A 15701-nucleotide genomic window follows, 5' to 3' on the forward strand; every position below is an offset into this window, starting at 1 on the left:
TAATTATAGATCCTATTGTATTTATAAGTCAATACCTAATATTGAATGGTAGCAATAATTATAGATCCTATTGTATTTATAGGTCAATACCTCTAGGGTGGGGTGTCCAAGAGTTGAGAAAAAACCTTATTGAGTTTCTCAATAGTTTATACACTGATGATCATGAGTTGGTCCAAAGAACAAGAATCTTGCCCGTATATGGGAACCCTCCATTGTTCCTCAGTAGCTTAGTGGTAGAGCGGTCGGTTATTAAATTATTGGTCGTAGGTTCGAATCCTACTTGGGGAGATCCGTTTTATTCAAAATAGAGCTCATTTTTACCATTAGAAGTCAAACGTTACCTATCCTTGTTCATAATATACGAATGCATAATCGCCACAGGATCAAGATAGGATCCCGATCGTCTGGGAAAGGCAAAATGGAAACAACGGTCTCTTCGAAATACTGAAAAGTTCGGAGAAACAAATCCATTGTTCTCCTGATGTGATGGCATTTCCAGAGCTGAAGGTGAAGAGGCCTCTATTCACTCGACCCGTTACTAGTCACTCGACCCGTTACTAGCTGTTAGAACTATTAGTTTGTTCCCTAGAAGTCAGAATTGGATCCCTGCATGCTGTCTCTCTCATATTTTCCCTCGGATTTAATAGTATTTATATGTTATATAATTAAATGATGGACTGTTAATATTATAATAATTTTATATCGATTTTTTTTTAGCTAACTTGTCCTTTACTTATTTCTATCCATTTACATTTTTCATATACTTATACATATTCATTTTTTCTACCTCATCTTCCCTTCGACCATTGTCTTGAAGACGGATCCTCTTTTGGATTCGAAACATAAACAACATTCAAACAACATTTAAACATCATTGTGGAGAATTCAAGTTCTTTACCTACAAAAACCTAAAATATCTCATTTTCCCCTTAGACTAGAAAAATACAAAGTTATGTAGCTTTTGTACCAATCCTACAAAGTTCACACGTTTGTATCATTTTCCTATAACAAGTACAATAATGCATGAGCACCTAAGCTCAAAAAATATTATTCATCTCATTTTATCCTTTCGACATTTTGCCAAAACTTCAATGTGCCATATCTTTTGCGTATGAAATCCTCCTTACCTCATTCAAACGAAAGCTCCAGTGAGCCCTTAGTTGTGTGGATAACCTTGGTGAAAATTAGCACTGATTTGAATTGGTTGATGTGAATATCTTCCTCAATCATAGTTAATGGCATATTTGATTAGGAAATTACTCATTATTGATATAGTTATTTAAATGTAATGAAAAAATTAAAAAAACAAATCACGCCTTTCTAAAAACATAAAAAATATGTTTAGATGGAAAAATATTGATTTATTTTATTATTATTATTATTTCAAATTATTATAGTATTTTTTATATTTTTAGGTTGGAAAAACAAAATTTATTCTATTAACATTATTTTATATCATATATAAAATAATCTCATTATATACATAGTAGCGAAAATATTTTATAGCTTAATATGGGTACATTGAAAAATTAAAAACAAAATAATTAAAAAGCCATATAAGTACATAACTATGAGATAACATTAAAAAAAAAAGAAATTCAACTTAAATCTATTTTAAATTAAGATAAATAAATAAAATAGATCTAAACCTATGCTGCACATATTTATAAAACAAGATAGCATTAGGAACTATATTAAGAAAATATAAAATTATATTTTAAATTATTATTTTAGCCAAATTGTTGTATAGTATTTGATGACAACAATGACGATGTTTGCCATCGATCTTAAGAAGGAAAGGAATTACATGGAATTATTCATTTTTTTTTAAGTTAGGTACATTGCATTATGTCGAATGAAGATTATATGCCCCAAAATTTTTCTGTTAATTGTTTGCCTAAAGGGAAACCAAACCAGTAACATAAGTTTAGAGTCTTGAGGTTGCTAAGATATCGTCTAACTAGAGCATCTTGTAAATAGAAACTTATAAAAACAAGTTGGTTGTACCATACATTGACACGAGAAGACAAAAAAAGACTACTAGTGCTACAAACAAAAAAGCAATGAGTCATAACAACTACTGGGCAAAATTTCCAGGCTCTACACTGGGTGGTCACTACCCTCATCCAAGGAGAAGGAAATGTTGGCTGATCTCCTAGCTAAAATGGTCAACTTGTGATCTATATTGTCAAATTCTCCTTCTAGCTCTACCAATTTGATATAATTCTCTTACTTAATCCTCCTGTGCTTCCCTACGTTGCTTGTAATATTCAAAATATGTTTAATCTTTTACTACTTCGTGCCATAATTGATAAAGTATCAAGAGTGCAATGTGCAATATGCGAGAAAATTTGTGAGATTGGAAATGAGTTTTCGTCAGGGCAGAATAATGCAGAATAATGGGAAGTGACCTTCAATCTGGCGACACAAATGACTTTATCGCTTCTCAGTAGAGGGTTTGTGCGCCTTTGTTTCGATCGAACCCTCAAGGACAGGCAGATTTAGGATGTTATGGCAATAGTTGTTATGAAACCAGCTCAAGAAAAGATAGAAAAGATAGATCAACGCCTTAGAATTCAGCCTCTTCGAGGGGGCAACCTCCTTTACATTACATAAATGAACAATTCTTTGATGATTCAAATGACAAAACCTCCTTTCTATATATAGGAGTCTAAGGAGTCACAATATAATCCAGCCGACCTAACAATAATAATATAAAGCCACAAAAATAACAATAGAGGGATTCTATGGGGCACAGAAATAACAATATGGGGGTAATAGGGGCACAACAATATAAATAAGGGGTATAACTACAATAGTAATGGGGTAATCACTAGTATTATAGGGACCCAACATGCCCCTCTCCTTCAAAAAAGTGTTGTCCTCAACGCTTGAGTAGTTCTGGATACTTCTGCATAAAATTCTCATCCTCCCATGTGGAATCTTCAGCGGATAAGTTCTTCCACTTGATAAGATACTCTGAAATTGATCGATTTCGTAGCTGTCGAGTTCTTGTTTCTGTGACTGCTTCCGGTTCCAATATAATTTTTCCTTCCTCATCAAGTTCTGGCAATATTGTTTGAATTGGGAGCTTGTCGCCTATAACCTTCTTTAAACATGAAACATGGAAAACTGGGTGCAATCGAGAAGCTGCAGGAAGCTCCAATTTGTATGCCATAGTACCAATCTTTTCCAACACCTTGTACGGACCATAATACTTTGGTGATAATTTATTATCCTTCTTAGCTTGCTTTAGGGACATTTGCTTATATGGTTGTAGCCGTAGGAATACCCAATCACCTACATCAAAACTTCTTTCACTGCGATGTTGATCTGCCTGTTGTTTCATTCTATTTTGTGCCAACACGAGGTTATCCTTTAAGAGTTGGAGGACTTGTTGTTGATGTTCGATGTGATGTTCCACTGCCTGAACCTTAGAATTTTCTCTTAAATATGATGTGATGGATGGTGGTTGATACCCATAAAGTGCCATAAATGGGGTCATTTTTGTTGCTGTATGGAAGGAAGTGTTATACCACCATTCAGCCAGAGGCAACCATTTGACCCATTGTGTCTGTTTATCAGATACAAAGCAACGAAGATATCCTTCCAAACATTTGTTTACTATCTCAGTTTGCCCATCAGATTGAGGATGATAAGATGAGCTATGAGCTAACTGAGTACCAAGACAAGAAAATAATTCTGTCCAAAAATTTCCAGTGAAAATGGGATCTCTGTCACTTACAATAATCTTTGGGTTTCCATGTAGCTTTTGAATTGTTTCCATAAATGCAGTAGAAACTGTACTGGCTTTAAATGGATGTGATAATGCACAAAAGTGTGCATACTTGGTAAGTCTGTCAACTACCACCATGATGACACTCTTTCCCTCAGACTTGGGTAAACCTGTGATAAAATCCATTGAAACCTCCTCCCAACGTTGGCTTGGAATGGATAAAGGTTGTAATAGACCCGGTGTCTTAATTGTTTCAACTTTATTTTGTTGGCAAACCAAACATTCCGCCACAAACTTTTGAATATCTGATTTAAGGCCATCCCAAAAAAATTCCTTCTTAACCCTGTGGTAAGTTTTTAAAAATCCTGAGTGCCCTCCTAAGGGAGAAGTGTGCAATTCCATAAGAATCTTTTGTTTTAGCTGGGAATTCTTACAGAGGTATAAGCGATCTTTGTACCATAACGAATCATTTTTCCAGCTAAATGTATCAGAAGTACTGGAATCTTGTTGTAGCTTTCGAATAAGTGCCCACACTTCTTCGTCATTCTTCCATTCCTCCCTTGCTTCGTTTATCCAATCTGGTTGGATAATAGAAATGGCACACAACAATGCTTCCACATCCTCATCCTTTCTTGAGAGTGCATCTGCCACCACATTTTGCTTCCCTTTTTTGTAGATGATTTCAAAGTCATAACCCAACATCTTTGTGACCCACTTTTGTTGCTCTTCAGAGGATAATCTTTGTTCTAAAAAGTATTTAAGGCTATCATGATCCGTTTTTACCTTGAAGTGTCTTCCCATTAGGTAGGGTCGCCATTTCTTAAGTGCATGGAGTATTGCCAACATTTCCTTCTCATAAATAGCTTTGCTTAAAAACTTTCCCTTGATTGGACGACTTTCAAAAGCAATGGGTCTTTCATCTTGCATTAGAACAGCACCAATTCCATTTCCTGAAGCATCACATTCCACAATAAAGGTTTTTGTGAAGTCCGGTGTAGCTAAGACCGGTGCTTGGCACATTGCCTCTTTAAGATGTTCAAAGGCCTTTGTTGCTTCTGGAGTCCATGAAAATGAATCTTTCTTCAATAATGTTGTTAGAGGTGCTGCTATTCTCCCATAATTCTTAACAAACTTGCGATAATACCCTGTCAACCCAAGAAATCCTCGCAGATGCTTTATGGATGTGGGGATTTTCCATTCCTTAATGGCTTTAATTTTGCTAGGGTCTACCTTAACTCCTTCATGAGATACAATATGACCCAAATATTCCACCTCCTGGACTCCAAAGAAACATTTGGATCTTTTTGCATATAATTGTTTCTCCTCCAATAGTTGTAGCACCCTGTCAACATGTTCAACATGATCCTTCCAAGACTTGCTGTAGATTAGTATATCATCAAAAAATACTAACACAAATTTTCTAAGGAATGGTTTGAAAATTGAATTCATCAAACCTTGAAATGTTGAAGGTGCATTGGTAAGGCCAAAAGGCATGACCAAAAATTCATAATGACCCTCATGAGTTCTAAATGCCGTTTTCGGAATGTCTTCAATCTTCATTCTGATTTGATGATATCCCGAACGAAGATCCAACTTGGTGAAGTAAATTGATCCATGCAATTCATCCAGTAATTCATCAATGACAGGAATGGGGAACTTATCTTTAATAGTGAGCTTGTTGAGCTCCCTATAATCCGGACACATGCGCCATGATCCATCCTTCTTGTGCACCAATACTACTGGAGCTGAGAAAGAACTTTGACTCGGTTGAATTATACCAGCCTCTAGCATTTCTGCAACCATACGTTCAATTTCACTTTTTTGGACATAGGGATATCTGTACGGCCTGATGTTTGGAGGAACACTTCCTGGAATCAGATGAATAGCATGATCATGATCACGCATAGGTGGGAGACCTTTGGGAGTCTCAAATACCTTGGAATGATTGTCCAGGACTTTTTGGAGATCTGGAGAAATAGATGATTCCAATGTGGAAACATCTAGCGAACATAATTGTGCAATTACACCTCTTTGCTCCTTTTTTAGAAGCTTTGTCATGCCATTAGAGCTGATTATCTTTCCTGGTTTCCCTGCAATACCCCTTAATTCAACTTCCTTTCCTTCCGTAGAAAATTTGATGAAAAGTTCTTGAAAATTAAAAGCTATTGTACCCAAGGATTGTAGCCATTGGACTCCTAGTACAACATCAGCACCTCCCATTGGAATGGAAAGCATTGGGCTAGTCAATACATATTCTCCCATGGATAGCTTGATATTATGGCACTTTCCAGAGCAATTTATTGTTCCTCCATTTGCAATCATCACTTGACACTCTGGTGCTGGATATAGGAAGCAATTCAATTCTTTTGCTACCCTACAATGAATAAAATTGTGGGTGCTTCCTGAATCAATCAACACTATTACCTTTTTCTTCTTGATTTGTCCTTCTATCTTGATGGTTTGAGGAGTGGTAATTCCCGCCAATGCATTACAAGATATGGTCGGATTTATTTGTTCTTCATCTAGGCTTTGTTCCTGGAATATATCCTCTTCTTTTGACCTTTCTTGCTCCTTTTCTTCTTCCTCTTCACAATCTATGTAGAATAATTTCTTCTCAGCACACTTATGACCTTTTGTGTATTTGCTATCACAATTGTAACAAAGCCCTTTTGCTCTTTTTTCTTCCAATTGTTGTGGTGTCAACCTTAAGTTGTGGAAGACTAGGGGCAACAACACTTCCGTCTTTATAGTTGTGAGTGGTATGCTTCCTAGTTGCCATAATTTTGCTTTCCATTTTTCTTGCTAACCTGAATGCCTTCTCTAATGAATCAGGTTCCCAAAGGCGAACATCATGTTGGATATTATCCTTTAAAGACCCTATGAACACATCAATCCTATGCTCCTCTGGAATATCTTTTACCCTTATGTTCAATTTTTGGAACTCCTCAATGTGCTCCATTATTGAACCCTTTTGTTTGAGACTTATCAATTGGTTAAAAAAAGTGTTGCTTTTTGTATCCTCATAATGTGCTATCAATTCTTCCGTAAAAATTGCCCGTGATAAATTGTTTACAAGAAAAAAGCCATTGATACCATACAAACTGATTTGGTTCCAAATATACAGTTGCCATACGTACCTTTTGTGCGTTTTGCACATTATTGAGATCGAAGAATTGCTCCATCTGTAATATCCATGTGGTAGGATCCTTGCCATCAAACTTCCTCATGTCGATTTTTGGAATATGATGATTCTTCAATCCAACATTAGCGTCTATGGAATCATGATTAACATTTGTTGTTGGGAAAAGTATCCAATACGGAATGACCCTATCCCACTCTAAGGGTGATAGTACCTCAGCAACAATCGAAGCAAAGCTATCTAATATTTCTTCTTTATGAAAGTAAAATAGGGGAGAAAGAGATCCACTAACCGATGTCTTTCGCTAATGGTTGATCCAATCTTCTCTCCTTGCTGCTTGCTCCCAGCTCCTTGCTCTTTCACTGGCCCAGCTACACCAAGATCCTGCAAAATGGCAAGAGAGGGAAACTACAAGAAGCATACATTCATAATTGATTCAAGGATTAGAATAAATCAAATACACAAGTATGACAATACATCATTGAGACACATGCATATAGAAGAACCTCAAATGCTTTATTAATGGAAGAAGTAAAGTTCAGGAAGTGATACAACCATAAGAGGCCCAATCCAGCATCACCTTCCCAGCAGAAAGAAATCTCCTCTTCACCTCCTTTAAAGCAAATCACCCAATAGCTCTAAACTCAAACCAACAGCACTTCCTTACATTCACAAGATTCCAGCCTCCCTAGACCTCATGAGAGAGATCTATATATAGGATTTTTGGAGAAAGGATGAGTCAGCTTGAGAGCTGACTAGTGTCCTCTCTCACTTCAGTTATTCTTCAGTTCTTGAGTCCACTTGGAGGTTCTTGCTTCCACTTGGAGATCTAGACCCTCTTACTCATCACCAGGCAAATTCCTTGATCCAAGTGTCATTTTGGAAGCTTCCTGGGCGCTGACACCTTGAGGAATGACTGTGCCACTTGTCCAAGTACGCTCAGCGTAGGTGGCCTTCTTTGCAGTTGACATTCAGCGCAGGTACAGAGTGGAGCACTTGACATTCAGCGCAGATGCTCAGTGGAGCAGTTGACATGATCCAGAATTTGCTTGTTTTTGAGTGTTTTCAGGTGGAGAACTGATATTTAGTGTTGTGGTTTGCTGACCTTGTTCCTCTAGGGGTAGGAACAACATGTTTAGGGACTTTGGATCCCTTAGATTATGGACATTTCATGCTTCATGCTGTAAGGCACAAAAATGTCTATAACAGTTGCCCCCTAAAGTATGAGGTCGTTTATCGGGTGAAATGCTTTATCCGGAGGATCCGAAGTTCATTCAATCGCTGAGAGGTGATCTGTAATAAAATACAATACAATACATTACTTTTCATTCTGCTTTCATGATCTAGCTGAGGCGGGCATTCCCATGCTCAGCTTTATAAATTCATTTTGGTACATAGGACAGACGATCGTCTGATGGTAGACTGATAATTCTCTGCTGAAATTATCATCCTTTGAGTAGGATGATCATCTGCTGCAATGATGTACATGTCAAATGTCTTTATATTTCCTGAATATATATCGCAGCCCGGATGGATGAAACTAGATCCGGGGTCTTCAAACTCGTTCGATCTTCACTCTAAGTACAAGTCGATCCATGTGAGAATTGCGCTGAAGTCGAACATGGAAAGACATCGCTTGATTACCGGTCAATGATGTAAACCGTTAACAAGCGCGAGAGGAATCACCGATAATGATAATGACCCTCAAGGTACTGCAGTACAATTCACGTGGTGTGAATAAAGGACTTGGCGTCGAACACCACGTAAAATCTTTCGGTCGAAGGTCATTGATGTATACCTGTCGCCGGAAGTGAGAAACTTGCCATTGAGGCATGCAAGCTTCAAAGTACTGAGGGGTTTGTTCCTAGATCAACTTCTTGGATAATGAGCTGAAGTCGACAAAAAGCGATCCGTCAAAGGAGGGCCTTAATGAATCCCACATCAGTGACACGGAACGGAGCTAATGATTGTGATGAAGGTGAAAACGATCTATGAAATATGATTCAGGGTGGCGGTCATGAAAGGATGAAAGATGATGTATGGTAGTGGATGGGACACGGTTGACTCTTTCTGAACAACATCTCTTGAACATATAACGACACTGATACGATGGATCGGTAGCATTACCCCAAATGTCGATGGTTTGGCGAGACCATGGTGATGAGACCGGTGAATGAAAAAACCCAACCCGATGTGGTACGGAGGAAAAGTGTCATGTTCAAGAGCGACTCGCTACCATTAAAGCTTTGAGGTTTTCCCAATTTTTCCCCAGTCATTTCTGACCAGTACCTCTTTATTTTTGTCAAGCTTGAGGAGGATAACATATGCTTGTTCTATAACCTGGCCTTCGGGCAAGCCCATCACTATGTTTTAACGAGCCTAGCGATAGGGAAACTCGTTCTCGTCTAAAGACAAGTTTGTCGCTATTTAATGCATTTTAACGAGTCTAGCGACAAAGACAACTCGGTCCTTTTCATTTTTAGAGAGTCTGAAAAGGTACGTAAAGTTAACTCCAAAGGTCCTTTTTCGTCATCTAATCCCTTAAGTCCGAAAAAGCATAAAACAATACAGAAGGGATGAATGTTCGATAGTTTTATCGAGCCGAACCAGACAAGCGCTCGATCTTTTTGTGCAATAATCCCTCAGGTCCAAAAAGATTAAAATCTAGAGGAGGGATAGCTCTTCCGGTCATTTTAACGAGCTGGAAGGCCAAAACTCGGCAAACTTTTCATATTTTACGAGTCAGAAGAAAAGAGCTCAAAGAAGACTCGTATTTTGAGGAACGAGTGATAAACAGGGATAGCAGCAGATTCCAGGTACAGGTTGGAATTTTCCAATCACGGCAGTGTCACAAGGATGGCTAGGTGAAATCACTCTTCGCAGCTGTTCCTCAAAATAGGTAAACAATCAAGTGGAGGTGAATGATCGGCCAAATGAAAAGTGGAGGTGACGGTGCAAACACGACCAACGCTTTTATGACTGATGAATTTACGGTCTCAAATGGTTATTTACCGGTACTGGGTTCATTTTTTGAAGAGCTTGAATGCGCCAAAACACTGCTCAATCTTATGTTTATTTTTTAACGAGCATGAACTATGTGCTAAAACTGCTCGGTTGTTTGCATGCCCCCAGCATAATAACGCAAATCGAGGTACATGCCCCCCAAGCTTCATTGCATTCAACTCGGTGGTTGGAATGAAGGTTTACCTTTGAGCTTTGAAAAGGGGATTTGTTTCATTTTTTAATGAGGTTGACATAGTAAAAGAACTATCCTCATGACTCCTTGTTTCATTTTTTAACGAGGTTGACACGAGATAAGAACCGTCCTCGGAGCCCACTGTATTTACAGTATTTCTATTAGGGCGATGATCCATGCCGACAAAATATTTAGGAATCTTCCGAATCCATTAGATACAGAAGATTTCATTTTGTAGGTTTCCACCGTGGCCACTCCCGCCAGATTACTTGGAGGCGGTAGGGCGAAAGTACCCATTAAGGCAGGGTCTTTTAGGAGGCCTACCCCAATATTTTGAAGCGAATGATCGCTTCCATGGATCATTGGAATGTTTCCCGTAACTTGTGAACTGTCGGGGAGGAAAGTTTGTTGATCGACCACTGTAATTCTTCCTTGAAAGGGAAACGCAATTTTCCTGAAGTAGGTCGATACAACTGCAGCCATGGCATATATCCAGGGCCTTCCCAGTAGGATGTTGTAATCGAGGTTTCCATCGATTACTTCAACATCGACTTCTACTGTTTTGCCCCCCAGTTCAACTTGCAAGTTACTTAAAATCCCGTATGGAGTGTATGATCGTCCATCAAATGCTTTTAACATCGTTGACGATTTCGACAAGGGTGGTGAGCCTAAATTTTTCCAGCAACTCATCGACATAAGACATGTAGATGCCCCCTCATCAATAATTGTTCGATGAACAGTTTTGTTGAGGGCTTTCACTTGAATAAGGAAAGCTAGTTGAGCTGGTAACTGAGGGTCATATCCTTTATGATCAAAGGTCACAAGATTGGAATCCATTGGGCCAATCCCACCTATTGCTGATAATAAAGCTTGCTCTTGGGAGGGGCAATTTTGTGGTACCTCAATTGTCGACATAGCGGACGGCGATTGGGCCAGGTCCTCTACTATGTTATAATTCTGTGCTGCTTTTGCACGAGGATTAAATGTCGATTTGTGTACTACTCCCTTTGGCGACTTTATCATTTGTTCAGGAATGATGGGTGGCACAACTTTGGTCAAAGTTTTCGTCGAACTACTAGGTTGTTCATTAGCCTTGTTATTCGACAGTTGTGGATTCCCGTAATTTTTATTCCTTGTCAAAGCATCATTCTGCTGCTTTGAGGTAGACAACATAAGCACTTGGGATCGGGAAGTATTTTGATTAGCAACCAGTTTGGTTTCCGGGCTTGGAAACGGATCAATCAATACTGCTGGCGTTTTTGAACTCTTAAAGAGTTTTTTAACTTCAGCTATATGTGGACAATCTTTCGTCCAATGATCCTCATCGCATATATGACACCCTGCCGGGGGTTTCCTTTTTCTCCCTTTCTTTTTCTTCTTGCCCTCTGGTTGCTTCAGTTGTCTGCCCTTGTCGGTCGACATGGCATTTACTTCTGAGGCAAGAAGTTCCTCATTTGCATTTTGACTAGAAATTTTGTGCTTGCCAATCACGCCATCGCCGGCGTGAGAGTCATTGTTTGATTTAGGAGGAGGAGGAATTGAGAATTCCGGTCTAGGGGCGTCAGGTATTTTGTCGTAGAGCGTGCCGGACTGAGTATAGACCAAGTCCAGATATTGCGCACGAGCGATAACCTGCTCTTCCGTTACGACTCCTCCCTTTGCCACATCTTCCATGATGGCAGGAAGTAATGACTTGATAAACCATTCAGCTAATAGCTGATCAGGAACGTACGTTTTTACCATCCTACGACGACATCGCCACTCATGTATATGATCAGATATGTGGGTGGCGGTCGTCTGTTTGAAGTTGGTAAGGAGTTTTGTTCCCGTTTCATACCTTATCGGTAATTGAAAATGGGTTAAAAAGGTTGTGGCTAAGGTGCTGAAGTTGTCGAACGAAGCTCTAGGCAATTCAATGTACCATTTTGCCGCTGGACCCGTTAACGTCCTCTGAAATAGGCGAAGTCTTATCGAATCATCATTCAGGGTGTTTGATGAACACCATAGATGGAATGTCATCACATGATTCGACGGATATTCACCCGGATTTCCATTAAATTTAGGAATATCTGACGGAAGTTTATGCGGAATCGCTGGCCACCAAGGGGCATAAGCAATTGGATCATTCGTCAGCCGGTTTAGATCTGGTAATTCTAGAGTTGCTACAAAGGGCAACTGTTGATTCAGGTTCGGCGAAGCATACCCAGGATAAGATGGGATCGCCTCAGCAATGGGTCTTTGCAAACCAGCATAATGCTGGCAAGGTTGATGGGCATAACCATTATAGCATGGTTGCCCATTTATTACAAAGACTTGTTGCTCAGGTCCTTGATATGATTGCTGGAATGGCGGTTGTTGAGATTGAACCAGCTCTGGTTGTTGGACCATTTGCTGTTGACCAATACTGGATGATTGACCAAGATGAGGGGTCATAGTACTTGTTTGAGCCTGAGTCGCTCCAAATAAGGAGGCACTACCCTGAGATTGTGATTGAGTCGTTGAGACAAGAGGCTGTTGTATTGCAACCTGAGAAACTTGGGGTCGACATACAACAGGTTGCGCTTGTACTTGCGACGCATTCACCATAGCAGGTGTGGTGGGAATATTCGACACAGGGTGTACTGGCTGCATTGAATATACAACCCCTGGTTGTTGAAGCAGTATTGGTACCCAACCGCTGGATGTAATTCCAGTTTGACCTGAACTTTGTTGTAAACTCCCATATGGTTGTTCTCTGGGAGGGAACAATGAAAGAGCATACTGCCCTCCATATGGTGGAAATCCAGTACTTAAAGGGTAAATTGGCCTTTGAAGACACATTGGATCAATTTGTTGAGTTTCAACATAAGAAATACCAGATGATAATCCGGATGAAGAAATAGGAACTAACCATGTCGTTGTCCCTGATTGGACTCCGGCTTGTTGTTGACAATTTGCCGGGACAGATGGTATACCAGCGAACATCGTTGGAGTAGTAGCAGAAGGCTCTGCTGCTGCTGTGTCGGACGACACAGTCCTAGATGTCGACGGTTGTTCAGACATATCTAGTCTATCCAAAAGATTTCTTAGCGACTCTACAAGAACTTACGATGCCAAAAGACTAACTTCGAAGATCAACGAGGGAATGGTGATGATTATCCCGTTTAAAATAAATTTTAACGACGCTTAGACACAATTTGATTTTTCACTTTTAAAGAGTCGAGAAAAAGCTGAAGATGACTCTAGTCTCCTTCGATGTTTTAACGAGCCCGAAGTGACAAATGCTCGGATGGACTTTTTCAGTTATAGAGTTTGAAAAAGGCCAAAACAAACTGCTCTGGAGATCTAGGCAGAGGGTGTGCCAAACTTTTCGCAAAACCACAGAATACGTTTTACGGTACGGGTGGTCGATCTTCGTGAATGCTGTGTTCACTGCATTGCGATCAGTAGGGCGGCCGACACGGCTTCCTATGGATAAAGGCTTTGTTCCTATAGGGGTCTCCCAATATATACGCGACGGTACGTGGGAGCACAAGTCCGTATTGATACTTATCGCTTCACCGTGGAGGAATCACCCAACCACTCAACGCTAAGATATCACGTTTAACGACGCCGGAACACGTCTCTACCTAGACCTCTACTGTGAGCGTTATGTTGCAAAGCGTTGTTAGGTTCATTCAATATATTTTAAGTTGATCTTTTTTAAAGTTTGTCTTTCAGGATCACCACGAGATGTATTGGTACAAATTCCTAAATGCAGTCTAAGATGATAAGCAAGCTTTATAATCTTTCAACTTTGAAAATCCTAGCTACTAAGGGAAAAGAGAGCGACTATCTTTTCTCAAAGAGCAATCAGCACACTCTAATGCACTCTTCCTAAATCCAACATGCAAACTAATCAAAAATGCAAATTGCACAATGCAGGTATTTCTTTTCTCTTTCTTAATGTTGATGTATTACAAAAAGAAAGCTGTTGTATAATTTTGAATTCAATTTCAAGTGAAAGCAAACAAGCTTTGTCCAAAATCAAAAGACACCTTAAGATTTACTTGTTTCAACACTAGAAATACATAAATTCAAACCATATGACGAAAGCAAAAGCTCAATCAGCTATGAACAGCAAACAAACTAACTCTTAAGATCAATACGACACTTATCACAGGTCTAGATCTAAGAGGCCACAGCAAGACTAGTTCACTTTTCGTTATGGGAAACTGCAAATGATATAAGAAATACAAAGAACAAATACAGTTTCTTTATACAACCGAGGCGGAATAGTGGCAAGGAAAGGTGGTTTCAGATAGGTACATTGACTGATAACAGGCTGCAAAAACAAGGATGAAAACAGGGCAATAAACAGCAGGGAACCCCAGTTTCACAAGGCAAAACTGATTTAGCGCAGGTAGTACACTGTCAGTTTGACATTCAGCGCAGGTAGCCCCTTCGGGACCTGCGATGAAATGCAGACTGCCTTCACAGTGCCTGCAATGAAGAGAGAAACTCTCGTTTCTCTTGGTTTCCGGGTCACAGATTGCTGAAAAATTCACAGTTTTTGGCCAAATCAAAAGCTATCAATCAAGTACACACTAAAGGGTAATTAGGAGGATGAAAAGCTATCACTAAGAGCTGTTCAGAGTCCTTGTGGATCAGCCCTTCAAATCATAAACATGCCCAGAAACTGAGCTAGAGTAGCTGCCCTCTACTTTGCATTTGAAAGATCCAAATGCAGTTCGATTCGGTACTCCCTGTGTTTATGAAATGAATAGCAAAAACACAAACAACCAACAAGATACGATCCCCAGCGGAGTCGCCAATTTGTTGTTGGGAAAAGTATCCAATACAGAATGACCCTATCCCACTCTAAGGGTGATAGTACCTCAGCAACAATCGAAGCAAAGCTATCTAAGATTTCTTCTTTATGAAAGTAAAATAGGGGAGAAAGAGATCCACTAACCGATGTCTTTCGCTAATGGTTGATCCAATCTTCTCTCCTTGCTGCTTGCTCCCAGCTCCTTGCTCTTTCACTGGCCCAGCTACACCAAGATCCTGCAAAATGGCAAGATAGGGAAACTACAAGAAGCATACATTCATAATTGATTCAAGGATTAGAATAAATCAAATACACAAGTATGACAATACATCATTGAGACACATGCATATAGAAGAACCTCAAATGCTTTATTAATGGAAGAAGTAAAGTTCAGGAAGTGATACAACCATAAGAGGCCCAATCCAGCATCACCTTCCCAGCAGAAAGAAATCTCCTCTTCACCTCCTTCAAAGCAAATCACCCAATAGCTCTAAACTCAAACCAACAGCACTTCCTTACATTCACAAGATTCCAGCCTCCCTAGACCTCATGAGAGAGATCTATATATAGGATTTTTGGAGAAAGGATGAGTCAGCTTGAGAGCTGACTAGTGTCCTCTCTCACTTCAGTTATTCTTCAGTTCTTGAGTCCACTTGGAGGTTCTTGCTTCCACTTGGAGATCTAGACCCTCTTACTCATCACCAGGCGAATTCCTTGATCCAAGTGTCATTTTGGAAGCTTCCTGGGCGCTGACACCTTGAGGAATGACTGTGCCACTTGTCCAAGTACGCTCAGCGCAGGTGGCCTTCTTTGCAGTTGACATTCAGCGCAGGTACAGAGT

General features: G+C 39.7%; 1 non-coding gene across 1 annotated transcript; it reads left to right on the top strand.

Annotated features, from left to right (window-relative positions):
- The first annotated feature begins 216 nt into the window (after positions 1–216).
- On the top strand, positions 217–288 carry TRNAN-AUU (transfer RNA asparagine (anticodon AUU)). The gene has a single exon. It is a non-coding gene; the product is annotated as a tRNA-Asn (tRNA).
- The last annotated feature ends 15413 nt before the right edge of the window (positions 289–15701 follow it).

Source organism: Pinus tabuliformis, chromosome 6, assembly GCF_031772625.1.
Source record: "Pinus tabuliformis cultivar Carrire ecotype Pingquan chromosome 6, CPIR1, whole genome shotgun sequence".
NCBI lineage: Eukaryota > Viridiplantae > Streptophyta > Pinopsida > Pinales > Pinaceae > Pinus > Pinus tabuliformis.